General features: G+C 45.6%; 1 protein-coding gene across 2 annotated transcripts in view; it reads right to left on the reverse strand.

Annotated features, from left to right (window-relative positions):
- Positions 1–14,359, reverse strand: part of LOC140394110 (protein sidekick-1-like) — a 360,429-nt gene that overhangs the window by 245,743 nt on the left and 100,327 nt on the right. The window lies entirely within an intron of this gene.

A 14,359-nucleotide genomic window follows, 5' to 3' on the forward strand; every position in this document is an offset into this window, starting at 1 on the left:
ACACCTCTTTAACCTGCTCCATCTGGACCTGTAAAGACTTAATTACCTGCAAAGACTCGCATTCAAAGTATCGTCTTGCATTTTTGACTTTGTCTATATATATGTTTCTGGAACTTACCTCTTAATTCACCTGAGGAAGGAGCAGTGCTCTGAAAGCTAGTGATTCGAAACAAACCTGTTGATCTTGAGAGAGGGCAGCTCCACAATGCCACTGCCCCTCCCCAGGGCACAGCTTCAGCAATCCTGGTAACTTGGAGGACAAAGAACAAAGAAATGTACAGCACAAGTCTTTAATATCAGAGAAAAAATATTGGAAACATTTAAGGGGCTAGATGTCGATAAGTCCCCAGGACCTGATGGCCTCACTCCTAGAATTCAAAAAGATATCGCTGCAGAGATAGTGCTGATTATGATTTTCCAAAATTTCCTAGATTATAGAACGGTCGCAGCGTGTTGGAAGTTATTCAAGAAAGGAGGAGGGAAAGAGAAAATGGAAATACAGACGAGTTAGCCTGACAGCAATCATTGGGAAAATGTTAATTCATCTATTTATTAGTTTAATCCATTCTTATTAGTGAGTCAAAGCACTTAGAAAACCAGAGTATGATCAGACAAAGTCGATGTGGTTTTATGAAAGAGAAAGTGCATTTGGCAAATTTATTGGAATTTCTTTTGCGGAAGCAACCAATAGGATAAATAATGGGGAACCAGTAGATGTAGGATACTTGGATTTCTAAAAGGTAATTGATAATGTGTCACACACAAGATACGGGTTCATAGAGTGGGGGATAATATATTATGATTGGTTAATGGAAAGCAACAGGGAGTAGGAATAAAAGGCAATTTTCAAGTTAGCAGGCTGCCATGGAGTGACGCAAGTATCAATGTTGGGGCCTCAACTATTAATCTATGTTAATAACTGAAATAAAAAGAGAGTAATGTATGGAACTTTGCTGATGGTAAAAAGTTAGATGGGTAAGCTTTTTAAAAATAAATTTAGAGTACCCAATTCATTTTTTCCAATTACGGGGCAATTTAGCGTGGCCAAACCACCTAACCTGCACATCTTTGGATTGTGGCAAACACGGGGAGAATGTGCAAACACCACACGGACAGTGACCCAGAGCTGGGATTGAACCTGGGACCTCGGCGCTGTTAGGCAGCAGTGCTGTCCACTGCGCCACCTTGCTGCCCTGTTAGATGAGTAAGCTATGGAGAGAACACAGAGGTTGCAAAGAGATATGGACTGGTTAAGTGAGTGGGCAAAAAGGTGGTAGATGGAGTATAATGTAGGGTACTATAAAGTTATTCACTTTGGTAGTGAGAACAGAAAAATAGAATATTTTTTAAAAGCCATGAAACATTTAAATGTTAATATTCAGAGGTTTTGGTGTACTTACATAGGAACGCAGAAGGGGGGTGCTGCAAGAAATTAGGAAGGCAAATGTCACATACTTTATTGCAAGGGGAGGGGATTGGAGTACAAAAGTAAGGAAGTCGCTGCAATTGTACAGGGTTTTAATGAGACTGCGCCTGACATCCTATGTGAAACTTTGCCTTACAACTGCCTTGGAGTGCCAACGGTTCACTAGATTGGTCTGAGATGAGAGGGTTGTCCTATAATGAGAGGCTGAATCAATTGGGCCTATATTCTCTGGTGCTTAAAAGAATGAGAGATGATAATTTTGAAACATACAACATTCTGAAGGGGCTTGAAATAATAGACGCAGAGAGGATGTTTTCCTTGCTGAGGAATCTCGCACACAGGGGCACAACCTCAGGATAAGGGGTTGGTCATTCAGGACTGAGTTGAGGAGAATGTCTCCACTCAAGAGGGTTGTGAATTTTTGGGATTCTTTACCTCAGATGGTTGTGCTGCCCATCATTGAGATTAATATATTTTTGGTTTCCAAGGGAATCAAGGAATTTGGGGAACAGGTGGCAAAGTGGAGTGGAGGTGGAAAATCAGCCCTGACCCTATTAAATGGTGAAGCAGGCTGGTTTCACCTATTCCTGTTCCTAATTCTTGTTATGTGCTTTTCATCAGTCACCTTTTTCTCTTCCATATCTTGCTCCTATATAACTGACCAGCCAGATGGCAGTTCTTAGGTAATTGAAAGAGGAAAGAGTAGGATAGTGGCGAGGGGAGGAAAGCAATACAGGCATGTTGACACCATCTGCATCTTGTGTATTAAACAAATTGTATGATGAAGGGGAAGTGAGGTGTGAAAAGGAGGATGAGACATGAGAATACCATCATTTGCGATGCTTTCAGCCCTACCGTTGGCCAGAGTCTCTGTGAGATTTGGATGTGGGGCTTGCAGCAGCTCTACATGTGTGAGGGTATTGTGAAGCTATGAATGACAGACGTGGCTAGTGATTGTTAGAGGTCATTGGTAAGCAAGTGGGGGATTTGCATTGAGCAGTGTGTAAGGCTATTCCTTCAGTTCTAAGGATGTGGAATTTGAACATGTATTCATTTGCCTTGATCATTCAAGTGAGGTCATTGAACTTCTTGCGGTACTGTATCCAGTTCCTCAGGACTAGCCTGTTAGCAATGATTGCGGCAGCTATCTGTTCCGCTGCTTTTGCATTGTCTATGTGGCAGGTCTCCTGTTCCCTGTGGATCGAAGGACCTGTCTTCTCCTGTCCACTTTCTTAGTTAAGGTCTCCAGTGCTGCCTCAGAGGACATTGGAGCCAACTTGTTGCCATGTTGTTCCACAATTATTTCTTTCGAAAGGAAAATTTACTGTCAGAATGACTTCTATTCAGGACCAAGCTGGCTTTAAGCTGCACGGGTTAGCTTGAGATATAGAGTCTCCTATAAAAGTCCTTGAAAGCCCTGTTCACACCCGCCGCATCCCCTACCAAGTTACTATCGACTAACTTTTAACAAAATAACCCAAATAGAAACATGTCATACTTATCATATCCAAAAGACCTTCACAACTTTGAGTTAATCAATTCCACAAAAGCGTGCATTCCCTCCTTTCTCTCGAATAAGTATCCTTCAGTTAGAATGCAGCTACATAACTGGAGGTATCCTTTGAGATGGGATTTTTACCCCGTGGGAAGGTTCATGAACCTCCCTCTCCAGGTGCTAATAGGCTCTTGTCACCCTTTGACTGGCATTGAACTGTTCAATGTGTTTAATCTAATTTTGAACACGCAACTTTTGTATTTTGTATAAACTTTTTCGCTCCATGATTGTTCAAATCAAATTTGCTCGCTGCCTACATATCTGATTATGAGTGCCTTAGGGTGGGATTGTCAGCTACCGCTGAAACTCAATTAAGTTTTGGCCAGGCTGCCAAATCTCCCGCCATGACGGGGCCGGAAAATCCCAGCCTTCATATCAGTTCTTCGCTACCGTTTTGTGTTACAAACTTAAAGCTGATTATCTTCTGTCTTTGGTACAAAAATACATTTCACAACGTATCTAATATATAATTGCCTGAATTTAAATTCAGTCACTATAATAGAACTAATAATTATTGTGAATCAAGTCCGTTGCCGGTGGTCCTTGTCGATTGTTGTCATGGCTACGCATATTGGAATTTAAGGCCATTTGTTTTAGCTTGCAGTATTTGTCTTAATATATGCAAACTCTTTATTTTATGGTCAGGTCATTAAACCTAAACGAAAATGGATACATGTGGTTTTAAGAAAATATTCTATCTTAATCCTTCTAAACTTATAAGTGTGGATGTTCAGTGTCAGTTCAGCTGATTGGAAACGGTGCTGAGCTCGGCAAAGATTAACAAGGCCTTCTAGGACTTTTATGGCAAATTGTATGAGTCAGAACCCCCGGAGGGGGGTGGGAGGGGATGAGGCTCCTGGACCAACTGAGGTTTCCACAGGTGGAGGAGGGGCGAGTAGAGGGGTTGGGGGCCCCGAGTGAGATGGAGAAACTGGTTAAGGGGTTAGGGGCATGCAGGCGGGCAAGGCCCCTGGACCGGATGGGTATCCCGTAGAGTTTTATAGGAAATTCTGGGAGCTGCTGGGTCCGCTGTTGTTGAGGACTTTCAATGAGGCTAAGGAAAAGGGAACCCTTCCCCTGACGATGTTGCAGGCTCTGATCTCACTTATCCTCCAGCGAGGTAAGGACCCATTGCAATGTGGCTCCTATAGGCCGATTTTGCTCCTTAATGTGGATGCCAAGCTGTTGGCCAAGATTTTGGCCACTGGGATTGAGGACTGTGTCCCGGGAGTGATCAATGAGGATCAGACGGGGTTTGTGAAGGGCAGGCAGTTGAATACGAATGTGCGGAGGCTCCTGAATGTGATCATGATGCCCTCGGAAGGGAGGGATGCAGAAGTGGTGGCAGCAATGGACCGATCGGATGGAGTGGGAGTACCTGTGGGAAGTGTTAGGCAGATTTGGGTTTGGAGAGGAATTTATAGAGTGGGTCAAATTGTTGTATCAGGCCCCGGTAGCGAGTGTGTCGACGAACCGGCTGCGGTCGGGGTACATAAGATTACATCGAGGGACGAGCCAGTGGTGCCCCCTGTACCCCCTGCTGTTTGCCCTGGCGATCGAGCCGCTGGGCATGGCGTTGAGGGAGTCCAGAAACTGGAGGGGGTTGGTTCGGGGGGGGGAGAGAGAGAGCATCGTGTTTCACTGTATGCGGGTGACCTGCTCCTGTACATTGTGGATCTGGTGGAGGGGATGGGGGAGGTCATGCAGATTCTTAGGGATTTTGGAGACTTTTCAGGGGTACAAGCTGAATGTTGGAAAAAGCGAGCTTTTTGTGATACATACGAGGGGCCAGGAAAAGAGACTGGGAGAGCTATCGCTTAAGATGGTAGAGAGGAGCTTTCGCTACTTGGGCATTCAGGTGGCTAAGAGCTGGGGGGTCCTGCACAAACTCAATTTAGCGCGGCTGGTGGATCAGATGGAGGAGAACTTTAAGAAGTGGGACATGCTGCCGTTTTCCCTGGCAGGTAGGGTGCAGTCCGTAAAGATGACGATCCTCCCCAGGTTCTTGTTCGTCTTCCAGTACCTTCCCATTCTCATTCCCAAGTCCTTTTTCAAGCGGGTAAATAGGATTATTACGGGGTTTGTGTGGGAAAACAGGACCCCATGTGTTAAGAGACTGTTCTTGGAGCGCAGTCGGAGGGGGGGTGGGTTGGTGCTGCCGAACTTTTGCAGCTATTACTGGGCAGTGAATATATCCATGATTCGGAAATGGGTAATGGAGGGAGAGGGGGCGGCGTGGAAACGGTTGGAAGCTGCGTCTTGCAAAGAGACTAGCTTGGGGGCACGGATAACGGCACCGTTGCCGCTTCCGCTGACGCGGTATACCACAAGCCCGTGGTGGCGGCGACATTGGGGATCTGGGGGCAGTGGAGACGGCACAGGAGAAAGGCAAGGACTTCAGTCTGGGCCCACGATACGGAACAATCACAGGTTTGTTCCGGGTAGAATAGACGGGGGGTTCCTAAGTTGGCACAGGGCGGGTATCAAAAGGTTGGGGGACTTGTTCATTGATGGGACTTTTGCTAGTCTGAGGGCGCTGGAGGAGAAATTTGGGCTACCCCCGGGGAATACCTTTAGGTACATGCAGGTTCGGGCGTTCGTGAAAAAGCAGGTGGGGGAATTCCCGCTGCTGCCTGCCCGGAGGATACAGGACAGGGTGGTCTCGGGCATGTGGATAGGGGATGACAAGATATCGGAAATATATCAGGAGCTGTAGGAGGCGGAGGAGGCCTCGGTGGAGGAGCTGAAGGGCAAGTGGGAGGAGGAGCTGGGTGAGGGGCTGGATGAGGGTCTGTGGGCTGACGCCCTGGGCAGTGTCAATTCCTCCTCATCTTGCACCAGGCTTAGCCTGATTCAGTTTAAGGTGGTCCACCGGGCGCATATGACAGTGGCGAGAATGAGTAAGTTCTTTGGGGTGGAGGACAGGTGTGTGAGGTGCTCAGGGTGCCCAGCAAATCATGTCCATATGTTCTGGGTATGCCCGGCACTTACAAGATTTTGGAAAGGCTTCACAAAGGCTATGTCCAAGGTCTTGGATACTCGTGTAAAACCGAGCTGGGGGATAGCGATATTTGGGGTATCGGACGATCCGGGAGTGCAGGAGTCGAAAGAGGCTGGAGTTCTGGCCTTTGCCTCCTTGGTAGCCCGGAGAAGGCTCTTGTTAATGTGGAGGGACGCGAAGCCCCCAAGCGTGGAGGCTTGGGTCAGTGACATGGCGGGATTTCCCAGGAGGGCAGATACTCCACCTTTTGTTAAATTGTTAAATGGTTAAGTTGTTTTTTGTTTTAGTGCTATGTTTTCTTTTCGTTGTTTTTCTTTTTGTAGTGGTTTGTAAAAGTTATTGAAAAATTTTGAATAAAAACACATTTTTAAAAAAAGTTCCGCTGATAGGGATTAATCCTTTGGCTTGCCGCCAGGTACATTGCTTTCAATTAAACTGTTTCTTCTGGCATGTGTTTCAGTTTGTTGACACAGTTAAAAGCACACATTTCTCCGCATTCTTTCTACGACTAAATGCCTTCAATATTAAAGGCATGTTTTGCAGCGACAGAGGGCGGCACGCGAGTAGCCATTGGCGGGATCTACTACTCCCGCTGTTGTCAATGGGGTTTCCCATTGAACACACCCCTCAATGGTTGCGCCTTTGGCAGTACCGTGAGCTCCCGACGCCGTGAACGGCCAGACAATCCTGCCCCAAGAGTACATATTGGGTGCGATCTACTGGCTGTTCACGCCGGTGGCATATTCCAGTATCACGCCGGTGCACAGAATTCCCGGAGACGAGGGGTGCAACTGGAAATCCCGTTGACAATGGCGGGGTCGGAAAACCCTGCTGGCTGGCCACCTCCACCGCCGAAAAACACGCGGCGGGTTGTTCGATAAATCCCACCCACTGTTTTTGTTGACCCACGGAAATACAAAAATCCATCCCAAGATGTCCAATAGATCACATGCTGAACGAAGATGGTAATTTCTAGCTATGTTGACACAATTCACAAAGTTAGGTGCATTCCCTTAAAACTGGTCTAAAAATGACTTGCATTGCATTACATGCCTTATACAATGGCTTTGGTTTTTACAATGTGTTCAATGTGGTTGAATGTTTCTTTGCAAAATTAATTAATTCAGTAAAATTGATTGATTCAGTCACATTGATTCAACTGTATTGCCAGCGCTGTTATTTTCCCATTTCAAAATGGCGATCACCTACACCAACATCCATGGTTCACATTTTATACTCGGCAGACATGTTGACCCCCATTTTGGGAAGGATTTTTAGAGGCCTCAACGGTCAACTTATATGTTGTGATCTGCACTAAATGCCAAATGCAATGCAATTTAAATCAATACTTCTGGGGTTACCTGTATTTGGTATTCAGAATTTATGGTGCATAAAGATTGACTGCATACTAATGCTCCCTCTGTTTTTAGTTGGCTACATTACTAAACATTCTGACATCACACTCAAAACTATTACCTCCACATGTTGTGTCTGCTTCTCCTGCCAGTTCTAACCTATTTAAACAGGCTGTTAAAAGATCAAAGTTAGTAAGAACAGCATGCAACATCAGACCTATTTAATTATAACACAGAAGCTGCACTCTGCAGACAACAAAAAATGCCTCTGTCTTAATTTTCTCAGATGTTTATCATTTGCCATAAACAGATGATGTTTGGGCCAATGGCCAAATATGACATTTGTGTTCTGAGAAATTTACCATATTCAGCAATTTGAGTTTTGTTATATGCTTGCTGGTGGCAAATAGGGAGATATCCTCTCATTGTATGTTTAAACATTTTTTGCATGTAAAATGCTTCATCAAAATGTTCTAAAGAAATATTGAAATTTGTTATTATACATTATGTATATGTGGCAAATTTTCCTGTTCCCAACATCTGGGCAAAACGTACAGAGAGGAACTGGAGGGGGAATGCATAGCCAGTAAAGGAGCATCATCCATTTAAATTAATGGGTTGAAAATTGGGTAGGTTCCTTGGCAGGTGTGGAATTTCTACATTAGTGTCCCTTCCCACATGCAACTTATCTGTGGTCCTTCTGGGTCCATCTGAGAAAAATGCCCAGGCAATCAACTACACTTGGAGCACGATAATCTGTTTCATATAATTATACAGTTTGCTACATTTGCTCTGATATGTCCTCATCTATCCTTACTAGTCAGTTTGCAAAATTCATTTAGTCTGCCACAGCCCATACTGATGGTCTTAGACATCTGTGTGTGCGTGCCAAAACTCTATTCTGCTTGTGTGTTAATCCCTCAAAAAATGTTGGCAACAGGAGTGGAATTAATCTGTGTACAGAAATCTTGAAAGCATTTCTGGATGATCTGTAGAATCAACTTTTTACTTTTTAACTTTCAACTCCAAATATTCTGACATTAATTAGTTGTGTTCAAAAGGAAGAGACGAATGAAAGGGGACTTTGCATTAATGTTCCAGACTGCACAGCAGCAGCTTTGTCTGAGAGGGAGCTTCAGGCAAACTGTAAAAATGTGTGCAGGGATGATGATGTGCGATTAATCTTTCCCCATGGCTGCCGGTATAGGCAGTGTTCAAAACTCGTGTTCCCTGCTCACTCACATGTTAGTAGCTGGCTGTTGCATGTCTCAACTGCAGGTGCAAAATTGTTAAGAGTCCAGCATGAATTCAAGCTAACCCGGTGATTTTGTGTCGTCGCGCGCCCTGAAGGCCTCCAATGTACGAGACCATGCAGACGCTGCGACAACGGATGAACGGACATCGTGCGACAATCGCCAGGCAGGAATGTTCCCTTCCAGTCGGGGAACGCTTCAGCAGTCAAGGACATTCAGCCTCTGATCTCCCGGTAAGCGCTATCCAAGGCGGACTTTCAGGACGCGCGACAACGCAAAATCGCCGAGCAGAGACTTATAGCTAAGTTCCGCACACATGAGTACGGCCTCAACCAGGACCTTGGCTTTATGTTGCATTACATTCATCCCCCACCATCTGACCTGGGCTTGCGAAATTCTACCAACTGTCCTGGCTTGAGACAATTTACACCTCTTTAACCTGGGGTTATCCCTATCTCTGGATCTGTAAAGACTTAATTACCTGCAAATGCTCGCATTCAAAGCATTGTCTTGCATCTTTGACTTTGTCTGTATATATGTTTCTGGAGCATACCTCTTCATTCACCTGAGGAAGGAGCAGTGCTCTGAAAGCTAGTGTTTGAAACAAACCTATTGGACTTTAACCTGGTGTTGTAAGACTTCTTACCATTTCTATTCTGTGAAGGTTTCTCCATCAACATCCACCTATTCTATTCAGCATGAACATGATTCCTCAAATAACTTGTTGAGTCTCCGTTCTGATGGCACATTTGATATTGGGCATCTTCTTCAGTGTGGATTCCTTCTCCTTTCATTCCCGCACCAGTTGTTCACTAAAACCAAATTCCCTCTTCGCAGCCCAGTTATTTGACAAGTTAGCAAATGTTACGACTTTTAGCTTGAAACCAGCTTCGTAATTCATTATATTTGCCAAAGGTCCTGTTCTTGTCATTCGTCATGAGCAGTGTATATGTAGGCATTTCTTAAGCCCCACATCTTCCTAGCAACGTGGCCTGGATCACCTGCTTGATCCTAAGCACCAACTTATAAAGCAAGTTAAAAATGCATTTCTGAGGTGTAAAATTTGAGATCGACTCAAGTGTGAATGCAACATTTCTTAGAAGGAAAGGGGGTCAATTTATCTGCCGAGATTAGGCCTAAACATGAAATTTTGTGCTGAGAACATGGGGTTTAATTATACACTGTGTTCTACGGTATATGTAAAATGGTGGGATAGAATTAGAAAAGGATTCAATTTTCTTAAAGGAGGAGAAATGAAAGCTAAAATGAAGATTGAGAAAATTAACATTTTCTTTCAGCATACATTTATGTTTTGCCATCAATAAATCATTGTCACCATTGGACTTCATCGATAGAGATAGAACTTGTTTTCCGATCATTAGCATGAAATTAAAAACTATAATAGTGGGTTAATTATACATTAATTGTTTTGCCTCAATTAACAAAACTAAATATAAAGCCTTCAACTAAATTATTGAACCTTAACCAGAATACAGCATAATTCATTAGTAACTGATACCCACAAGGTTTAAATGACTAAAGCTGTCCAGAAGCCTGAAATTGATCTGTCGCTAGAATTCTAATTCCTATAATGTATGCTTTAACGCATCTGTATTTATCCAAAGCAAATTTCAGCTCAGATTTCTGGATTGGATTGGCAGGAATTAAATTAATCTTCAGCTGCCTACATTAAGAATTCTTGTATTGCACAACAGTAGATTATTTTTGTCATTTGGTTCTCGGTACGTGGGCATCGCTGGAAAGATTTATTGTCCATACCTAGTTGTCCCCAAGAAGGTGCGGAGTGACTTTTTATTGAACAGCTGCAGTCCATATGGTATAAGTACTCAACAGTGGCACTTACAATTAGTGATTGCTGCACGGAAGAGTAACCACTGGGTGGATCCATTTTTCACCCAGCGGGTTTTATATCCCGTGCAATTTTTATTTTCTTTGGCAAAAATCGGATTGAGTCTAACTGGGCAGCCGATTCACTATTGCCTAACTTTAAATTCATACCAGAAAAATAACTGGAATATTGAGTATGAGGATATGTGCACTCAATACCAGCTTACAAATTATAGCTTGGATGGAGGCAACCCTGGCCACATGGATGCTTATTCCTCAAAAGGGCAACAATCCTAATCCCAAATGCCTACTCAGTTCCCATATTCCTTTTTCCCCCTTTCCTTCACCAATATAGACTATTCTTAAATGCTGATATTGTCTCTGCTTCGATCGCTAACACATACTTCATCCTCAAAACATGGTAAAAATGTTTCTCCTTTCCTGGGAATTTATTGTCTCCTTTGTGGACAAAATGGGGTCTCAAACCCTTGGTAAAGAACTTCAAATATGTGATGGAAATGCTGTCTGGAGGGTTGTTAAAGGGATGACTGCCACTTAAATTGCACCCTGGTGCTCATTAAGATGCCTTTGTTGCACTTCATAGAATCATCGAATTTACAGTGCAGAAGGAGGCCATTCAGCCCATCGAGTCTGCACCGGCCCTTACAAAGAGCACCCTACTCAAGACCACGCATCTACCCTATCCCCGTAACCCAGCAACCCCACTTTACCTTTTTGGACACTAGGGGCAATTTATCATGGCCAATCCACCTAACCTGCACATCTTTGGACTGTGGGAGGAACCGGAGCACCCGGAGGAAACCCATGGAGACACGGGGAGAACGTGCAGACTCCTCATAGACAGTGACCCAGCCGGGAATCGAACCTGGGACCCTGGAGCTGTGAAGCAATTGTGCTAACCACAATGTTACCGTGCTGCCTTCGTTTGTTAGGAGCGACCCAACAGTGACCAGCTGATGAAAATGAAAATCGCTTATTGTCACAAGTAGGCTTCAAATGAAGTTACTGTGAAAAGCCCCTAGTCGCCACATTCCGGTGCCTGTTCGGGGAGGCTGGTACGGGAATTGAACCGTGCTGCTGGCCTGCTTTCAAAGCCAGCGATTTAGCCCAGTGTGCTAAACCAACCCCTTTGGAGTAAAGAAGTAATTGCAGAGGATTTTGAGTCCTACTTGTAAGGGGGTTTAATCAAGTTTTACTGTTCATTTGAAGAGCACTATTAAACACATCAGGGGAGATTTGGGACATTTTGTCAAGACTTTAACATCATTTATTCTGGAAATTCTCTGAGAATGTCTCACTGCTATTCTGTCTCATTGGACAGCTAATAGGAGTCCCCAGGGGAAAGTGAGTGCTTGTCATGGGCATCTTGCAATGGACCCCTTTGGTTTGCAAGCAAAACGGGAAGAGATACGGTCAGACGGAGCAGCAACAGCTGCTGCAAAAGAGAAGGACATGTGGCTGAGATGGACACCTAGCCGCAGGGAAGTATACATCACAGTTCCCCTCCTCTGGACCTCTTGCGTGGACCTCGTCACCTCTCGTCAGTCAGAGAACCTCAAGTACTCTACATCTTCCTCCTCTACCTCCTGCTCTTCTCTTCCTTCAATGAGTTGTATCCTTCCAGGGTGTCATCCCTCTCAAGGTCCAGACCACTCTGGAGGGCCAATTTACAGAGAGCGCAGCAGACCACCATAATGAGCTAGACCCGTGCAGAATTATATTGCAGGGTGCCATCTGACTAGTCCAGACACCAGAATCATCTTCAGAAGCCCAATGGCCTGCTCAATTGTTGTCAGTTTGTGCAGAAGGCTTTGGTTCTATTCTCACCATGCCTCTGTCTTGGGCTCTGATGCAGGGAAGAGCAGCTATCTCCTTCAGGATATTCCTTGTCTCCTTGAAACCATCAATGAGATTTGGGGATGGAATGAAGAGCTGCAGCAGGGCTGAGCTGGCAGAGGTTGAAAGGAACCATGGCAGCTGCCAAGAAAGTGAGCACATGCATACAAGAAAACTCTTAGAAAAATAGAAAATGATGGAAATATTCAGCAGTTTTTCAACATCTCTGGAGGAAGAGTTTCAAGTTGATGACTTAGATGCCTTGATGGGTACGATCAATGATACCATGCCCGTGGGGGTGCAGCAATGCAAGTGATACCCACTGCCTTCTGTGCCTGTGAGGCTGCATCTGCCTAGAATTTAATGTACTGTCCAGCTCTTGCAAATAGGAGGCATGGGCCGGGATTCTGCGACCCTGCGCCGGGTGGGAGAATCCCTGGGGGGAGGCGCAAATCCCGCCCCAACACCGGCTTCCCTATTCTCTGGCATAATTTTCGGGTGCCAGCGGAATTCCCGCCACGCTGGTCGGGGGCCACGATCGGGGCCTACCGATCCGCGGGTGGGCTGGTTCTGTAGGGCCTTCTTTCCTCCGCACCGGGCCCCTGTAGGGCTCTGCCATATTGCCCGGGGGCCGGCGTGGAGAAGGGAACCCCGGGCATGCGCGGAAATACGCCGGCTGTTCTGCGCATGCATGCGCGGAAATACGCCGCCCGTTCCGTGCATGCGCGAACTCGCGCCGGCCCTTCGGCGCCGGCTGGAGCTGCGGGAACCACTCTGGCGCTAACCTAGCCCCCTAGAAAGTGGAGAATTCCTCACTTTCGGGGGCCGTGACGCCCGAGTGGTTGGCGCCGGTTTTCACCCCGGCGTGGGGACATAGCCCCATTATTAGAGAATCCCGCCCATGATGTTTCCGGTGCAGTACTGTGCAGTTGCTTGCAAGGTGCTGCTAAGGTGCATAGTTGATCTTTGGAAGGTACAAGAATCAAAGACCCTCAAGGTCACAGCTACTTTGCTGGTTACTGGCAGGTCCTAGTGAGCAGTGCAGTAGAATGTGAGACCTTCAGCCACAAGGACACAGGTCTCTAAGTCCATCTACCTGGAAGGACGCAGTCTCCAGCAGCACTGGTTCTTGATGATCACAACGTAGCTTCTTCTTCACCAGTAGATCCTTTGCTGAGGATATGGTTCCTGTGCCCTTCCTGCTCCTGGTCCCTTTATTCTGCCCTCATGATGCCCAGAGATCTGCGCTCACTGCAGAGGTTGTTGCTTCTCATCACCATGGGACCCAAAATCTCAGAGTCCTGCTCCCATTGCCAGCTGCTGCCTCCCTTGTGTCAGGTGGTCGAGAACTGTTCGGGATCCTTTCCCCACTTCTCTTATGGACCTATGGTGCCAAGAGGGTGATAAACTCTTGCACTGCCTGAGCCCTGACTTACCAATCCCACCACAAACTGCACTGAACCAATAGTACCTGTGTGTCAATTGCTGAGTCGCTCTCTGCATCATTCACCCTTTCCTGGGGTGGCTTTGACAGGTCCCCTGCTGTGAGCCCATTCACCTGGAATGCCCCAGACAGTGTTGTTTATGTGCCATCAAAATCAGAACATGCCCCTCAATGAACACTGGATAATTTCTTTAACAATCTTAATTGCTGTTGTTAATGGAAGGGGGAGAATCTCGGGGCTTCCCCATCCATGCCGTCATGAAACTCACTGGCACAGGAAGGGCATCAGGAGACCAGCATGAAATCTGGTGCTGGTATTTTCATCTCCTACCTTTCCCAACCCCAGGACCACCTGAAAATTTCACCCCTTGGGGCTGATTCTAACCCTTGGCAGGGTTTAAAAAATTATTTTATGGCTTGTGGGTATCACTGGCTAGAACAGTCCATCCCTAACTGCCCTTGAAAAGGAGGAACAAGGAGATAAGGAAATAGAGGAACCAAAATTAACAAAGAAAAAAATAGAGAGAAAATAGAGGAAGAGAGCAAGGAGAAAACCCGAAAAGAAACATAAACGGAGGGAGGAAGACGAAAAGTGAAAAATAGCACAAAAAATAGCGAAT

This window comes from Scyliorhinus torazame, chromosome 17 (genome assembly GCF_047496885.1).
Source record: "Scyliorhinus torazame isolate Kashiwa2021f chromosome 17, sScyTor2.1, whole genome shotgun sequence".
Taxonomy (NCBI): Eukaryota; Metazoa; Chordata; class Chondrichthyes; order Carcharhiniformes; family Scyliorhinidae; genus Scyliorhinus; species Scyliorhinus torazame.